Source organism: Aythya ferina (genome assembly GCF_964211825.1).
Source record: "Aythya ferina genome assembly, chromosome: 14".
NCBI classification, from domain to species: domain Eukaryota; kingdom Metazoa; phylum Chordata; class Aves; order Anseriformes; family Anatidae; genus Aythya; species Aythya ferina.
In genome coordinates, this window is record NC_140312.1 from 19,655,087 (window position 1) to 19,661,086 (window position 6,000).

A 6,000-nucleotide genomic window follows, 5' to 3' on the forward strand; every position below is an offset into this window, starting at 1 on the left:
ATATCTATATAAGCAGATGATAGGATAGCCAAGGCCGAGCACATACCTGAACGTAGAAGTTGCCGTCACCATCTGGGATAACATTTTGGGGGGCAGTGCAGGGCAAGTGGAAAGGGTCCACCCTGATCCTCAGCATCTTTTCAGACAGCATTTGGAGGGAAACACTCCAATTCCCAGAGCAATCAATCAGGCTTCCAAAGAACTGTTATTATCATTTAATTTGGTGTATTGGTCTTCTTAGACTTGGAAATTTTTTGAGAAACTACCTGAGGAATTAAGCACAGGGACTGGCACGTCAGAGTAGAGAATGGTTTCTCACTTGGCATTCATCACCATGTTTTTCAGCAAATGGGCTAGGGAAGCCAGAAGTGGATAATTAATTAATAGTTTTCCCATAAGGGAAGATTTTCTTTAACCCTCAGGAGCTTAGCGATTGTTATGCCCTGACACACAAGGCTCTATTGACTTGGCACACTGCTCTGCAAGATGTTTAGCTGCAGAACTCTGTGTTTCTACAAGGTGCACTACAGGCTTTGTGCTAGATCCCAAGGCAGTGTGAATCAGCAGGGCTGCATGACGAATTACGGAGAGTGCTGCCATTCACACAGGCTGGGCACGTGTATCTGGGAACGGGACCAGGCCTGGGGCCATCGCCCTACCCCAATTCTCCACTCCCATACACCAGCAAGTGCTGAAAGGACAGCACGGCAGCCCCCCACTTTTCACACCAATGCCAGCTTTGGTTTCAAACACAAACCCACAACAAAGATTTCCATATTGTGTAGCGTGACAGTTTGATGTGCAAGGCAATATGTTTCCTCCTTGCACCTCCTTGGCACACACTCCAGACCTTCCCTTGCTGCTCCTACAGCGAGGAAGATAGCAGGAAGAATGCTCAGCCCCTGCAGAGGACCCCGCTGTCCGCACCACAAGGCTCTCAGCTCCTTCCACCCCCCCCTAGAGCACCACGGGACTGGAATCTGGGCCCCCTCCTTGTCATTGCATCCCCCCAGGCACTGCCTCCTGCTGTCTCCAGCTGAGGATGGAGGAGCACAGAAAACATCAGAGCCCCGAGGGGTCCTCAGAGGAGTGGTGGGGTATTCCTGCCTCCTTTCCAGCATCCTTCTCACCATGACCTTCCTGCACTTCTCTATGCCCTGTCGAACCACCTCTCTCTGTTCCTGGGAGGCATCGCTCCTTGCCTTCCTCTGGCAACCCCTGCCTCTTGATGTAGGCGGGCAGCTCTCACCCAGAGGACTTAAACCCTTGTTCTTTGCTCTGCCTCAGATTACCTGGAGATAGGCACTACTTGCAAGAGGGGAACAAAGGTGGAAACCTGGAGATGTGCCAGCTGGTTCCAGAGCATGGGGAGGCCACAGCGGCAGCGAAGCACCAATGGCACCCGTGGGAGCGCAGCCGGCACAGAGGAGCTGCGCATGCAACTTTGGAGGCTTCCTAGAGAGCTTGGACAGGCACACTCAGCTCCTGCTACTTTTAAATCTGTGTTTACAAAGTCCTGGGGAAATTAAACTATTTAAGTCTATCCCCAGCAGGGGACTGTTTAAAGAAATAGAATAAATGTACCTTGGTGTGTAAATACTTATTATTTAGGCAAACAAACAGGTTCACTCATATGTTTGTTTTTCAATTCAGTTACTGGACAGTATTGACGGTGCTGAGATCGGGCTGGGAGAGGAAAAAGGAAACAGTGAAGACCTTTCCAGAGGCTGGAAGGCAGGTGCTGCTACTCGCACACTGCAGGGGGTCCCCCTCCTGGGGCGAGCCCCATGGGGAGACGGGTTCCCTCCTGCCTGGAGCATGCCCACAGATCCTTTGCCACTCGCCTGCCCCCGGAGCTGTTCTGCGCAGCGCTCTGCAAAACCCCGTGCTGCCTCCCTGGAGACTGCCCATGTCCCAGGCTATGGGCCCCTGAGCAAACTCCAAGCAACCTTGTAGAAAAGTCCACCTTGCCTTTGCTATCCCAAGCAAAAGCAGCCAACTACTGTAACATGGGGCAGAGGAAACCATTCTCCTCCAAGAAACACAGCACAATATTCCAATTAAAAAAAAAAAAAAAAAAAAAAAAAAAAAAACATTTGATTTTTAAAAAGAAATGATATCATAATGACATCACACACTTCAAAGCATGGTCCAGGCCAACTGCCACTGCTGTCTGGGAGCTTAAAGCCCATCAGCCAGGACCAATCTCCTTCCTAGCTGCCCCAAAGCAGCAGAGACTTACAGCTGTGTAATGTTTTAATTACTCACCCTTCTACGAAGTTTCCATAGGGGAAGTTTGTTTTGGAGCTAGGCAAGATGCTCTGGGGGTTCGAGGAAATGACACAGGTTTTTCATTCAGACACAGCTCCATCCCTCCTCGCATCAGATCCACAAATTGGCTCCTCTCCCAGTACCTGAATGCACTTAGAAATGAATAGGATGCCTGCTAACTTCCCTCATCTTTGGAGTAAGTCTGAGCAAGGTCGATGTTCAGCAGCAAAGAAACACGTAGCCTCAGTGCCATGAGATTGGAACAGATACAGAGCTTGGACAGCCTGGATGTGATGGGGAAAGCTTTGCACTGTGGACCCCACGACGTGGCTGTCAGAGCACAGAGCTATCTGAATTCAAACAGCTCTGCTCCTGGAAAACATCTTCAACATCACTTAAGCAATATTTCCTATTCCTGCAAAGACCGACAAGCCTCTCTCCCTGGTAACTTTCTCAGTGGCATCAGGCTCCTGTTCTGTCCCAGCTGGAATACTGTTTTTCACCTTCTTGTGGGTCACTGCTGACGTTTCCAGCAGTTTGCAGAATATCACCAGTTGAACAGACGCAGTGGCATCAGAGCTAGCAGGCACGGATTCTGATAACAAATCCCAGTAGGAACCCCGACGAGGGGTGCTCCTACCTCGCTGGCTGTCTGCACTCACACACCTCAGCCTTCCCCCCCAGCTACACCAACAAAAGCAACGGCACAAGTCTACACCGACGCTCCGGGCACCCGCAGATGCCCACATAATGCCACATACAAAGGCACAGCCACGACACACAAGTCTGGGTGCACACCGAGTGTGGCTGCACACCGGATCAGGGCGCACACCGGATCAGGGCGCACACCGCCTTCACCCCCCGAAGCGGGCTGGTGCATTCACACAGGTGCAGCGCACGGAGCCAGCCCCGAGCAGAACGAGGGACGGCAGCTCCGGACCGACCCCACGTGTCCGAGTCCCGCCGGCGTCCGCCCCCCCGTCCAGCCCCGTCCCCCTGAATCTCCCTGACCCCCGATCCCCTCTCTCCCCGCTCCCAGCTCCCCGGGGCTGCCCCGGGGCCGTGCCGCCGCCTTACCAGCGCCGAGCCGGAGCCGGGCGCACGGCGCGGCTCCCCAGGCGGTGCGCCTCCTCATCGCGGCGGCGGGGCAGGACGGGGATGCCCGGGCCGGTGCCAGCGGGGCTGTAGGTGTGCTGACGGGGTGCGCGGGGGTGACCGTCGGCCTCCCGCGGGGCTGCGGCGCTGCCCGCCGAGGAACGGCAGCAGCGCAGAGCGCGCTGCCCCCGCCCCGCTGCTCCGCGCCCGCGGGGAGCGCCCGCCCCCGGCCCCCGGCCCGCCCCGGCCCGGCCCCCGGCCCCCCCAGTCTCCCACATGGCCCTCAACCCTCCCCGGTCCCCCCCGGACCGCGCCGGTTCCCCCTGTCCCGCCCCGGTCCCCGCCGGTTCCCCCCTGCGCACCCCAACTCCGGCGCGCAAAGTTGCACCCGTCCCGCTGCCGCCTCGCCCCCCCCCTGGATCCCCAAGCTGCAGGACACCCCCCGGGTCGAGTGGAACCCCAAATCCCCCACCCCCGATCCCGGCAAAGGCCGTCAGGAGCTTCACTTGCAAGCCAGCTTCAGGGGTTTGTTCCCCCCGGCTGAGAAAAGCGCGGAGCAGAGCCCTGGGAGATGTTGGGAGCCCGTTTTTCACTTGCGGTGTCAGCCCAGCTCCGTTGGCATTAGGAGAGCGTTGGCAGCTGAAAATCCGGCCCTGTGACCCTAAAACCCTCTGTCTTGGCAGAAGTGGCCACCACAGGCAGCTCATCATCACGGTTTTTAAAGTGACTATTGCAATAGTGGACTGAGCATAAAAGCAGGACCTGAGCAGCTCCATCTTCAGGTGTGCTCACCCCCACACCCGGATCTGAACTTGCGGGTTTTGGGGACATTAAGGGTTTCAAGCTGCAGTGCGCAGTCACTTGGACAGTGCCTGTAAACATCTCATGTATACACGCGGCCGTTAGCCGACAGCTGCAGGGAGGATTTCTGACCAGACCTGCTTTTGGAAGTGAAGCGGTAGTTTTCCACCTGCCAGCACTCGGTTTCGGCTGCATCCCCAGGGTCTGGCAGGATTCCCTCCACCTCCAGTGCCTCTGGGTCTCCGTGAGACCAGGGTCCTCCCTTCCTTCTGTGTAACCACATGGGCTCCGTGCTGTGCCCTAAGAAACATGCACAACAGCCACTGCTGAGACAGGTAATTCACAAACTGAAACCCAAGTCGCGGGGCTACTAACGCTGGCTGATCTGACTCTGGGAGGCTGAGGCTGCTGAGTGAGATCCACGGCACAGGCTCAGGCAGAGCACTGTGCTCACACGATGCCTTGCGGGCTTTGTGGGATGCCCCGAGGGGCGGCATGGGGAACCCTAAAGTCTGCTGCTTCTCAGAGGAGAACTGCAGTGGGACAGGGTGATCCAGAGCACACAAAAGCTCAGAGAAGTAATTTTGTTTGTAGCTATTTGTTTCATGCCTTGTATTTGGGTCCTTCCACCCGGAAATGGGACATTTTCAAAGGTGTGCAGAGGCAGAGAAACCAGAGCACCCAACAACGTAAAATATACATTGCTTGCTGACATATCAAGTTTCCAAAAAAAAAAAAAATGCATATTAAACAGTTTCTTATCAACTTGTTTGATAAGAAACATTTTTTAAGGATCTGAGGATTTTTGACAGATCTTTCAACTGCCTTCTCTGAAAATTTGGCGGTATTTTCAGCCACAGCCAGAAAACATGCTTCCCAGGCTGCCAGGCGTCGTGTTTGTTGCATGCATTTGTTCATCACTATAGTAACTGAAAGGCAGATTAAGAATAACATTAAGGAAAGTAGGACTGGGATTAAATCCCTGAAGCAACACCTTGTCACCCTTTGGCTTCTCAGACTTGCACCACCGAGGCCAGAGTGGACAGGGCTGGGCTGGATGGAGCAGAGAGGGGTCATTTTGAAACTGAAAGTTTGTCCTGAAACAATTTGGTTTCGTCTTCTCTGTAGTACTATTTTTCTGGACAACTCCTTGTTATAGCTCCTCTACTTTCCTGCTCACTCAGTACTGGTTTGGTTTGCTCTCTGTTCACAGTAGCACGCAGCTGTAGCTCCTCCAGACAGGACTGCAGCCCTCGGAGCTCACTTGCCTTCACAGTTGTTCTGAGCTGGGATCTCCCTGAGGATCAGGATCAAGAGCCAAGGATGGTGGGGAAGGGTGCATGAAGGAGGCAGACTGCAAGACCCTCCTGTTTTGGGGTGCTTCTGCACCCTAAGAACAGGGCATGTCATTGCTTTGGGACAGATTAGAGCACAACTCCTTTTCATGCAAATTGCTCTCCAGGATTATCAAAGAGTTTATTCAGCACAAATGGGATGCCTACAAAAATTTAATTAAAAAGAAAAATTGGAAAGGATTATAGAGGGAGATAAGGCAATGGCTTTTTTTTTTTTTTCCTCCTTTTTTCCTTCTGTAACAATAATAAAGCCAAAGATCTAGTTGAGAAAAGAAGTCGCCAAGTGATTCATTGGGACTGAATCACAGTTGCTGTGCAGCAGAACGTGCTGCCTTCACTGCTGCAGCAGGAACTCCGGAGCTGCCTCAGATCACTGGCTGTGCTTTCAGGCGCAGATGTAAGCCAGAAAGAGGGAGATAAAACCAAGCTGACAGGGATGCTTTTTGGTGTGCGCAGCATGCTCCCTTTGAATGCAGCG

General features: G+C 53.7%; 1 protein-coding gene across 3 annotated transcripts in view; it reads right to left on the minus strand.

Moving 5' to 3' along the window:
- HTR4 (5-hydroxytryptamine receptor 4) overlaps nt 1–3,545 on the minus strand; it is a 114,334-nt gene extending 110,789 nt beyond the window's left edge. For 2 of the 3 annotated variants that reach the window (XM_084535284.1, XM_084535282.1), the window contains exon 1: nt 3,349–3,545. The gene's annotated coding sequence lies outside the window, so the exon portion shown is untranslated. Of the gene's footprint in view, nt 1–2,268; nt 2,424–3,348 lie in introns of all 3 variants that reach the window. The other variant, XM_084535283.1, reaches the window with a different exon arrangement.
- Nucleotides 3,546–6,000: the final 2,455 nt, after the last annotated feature.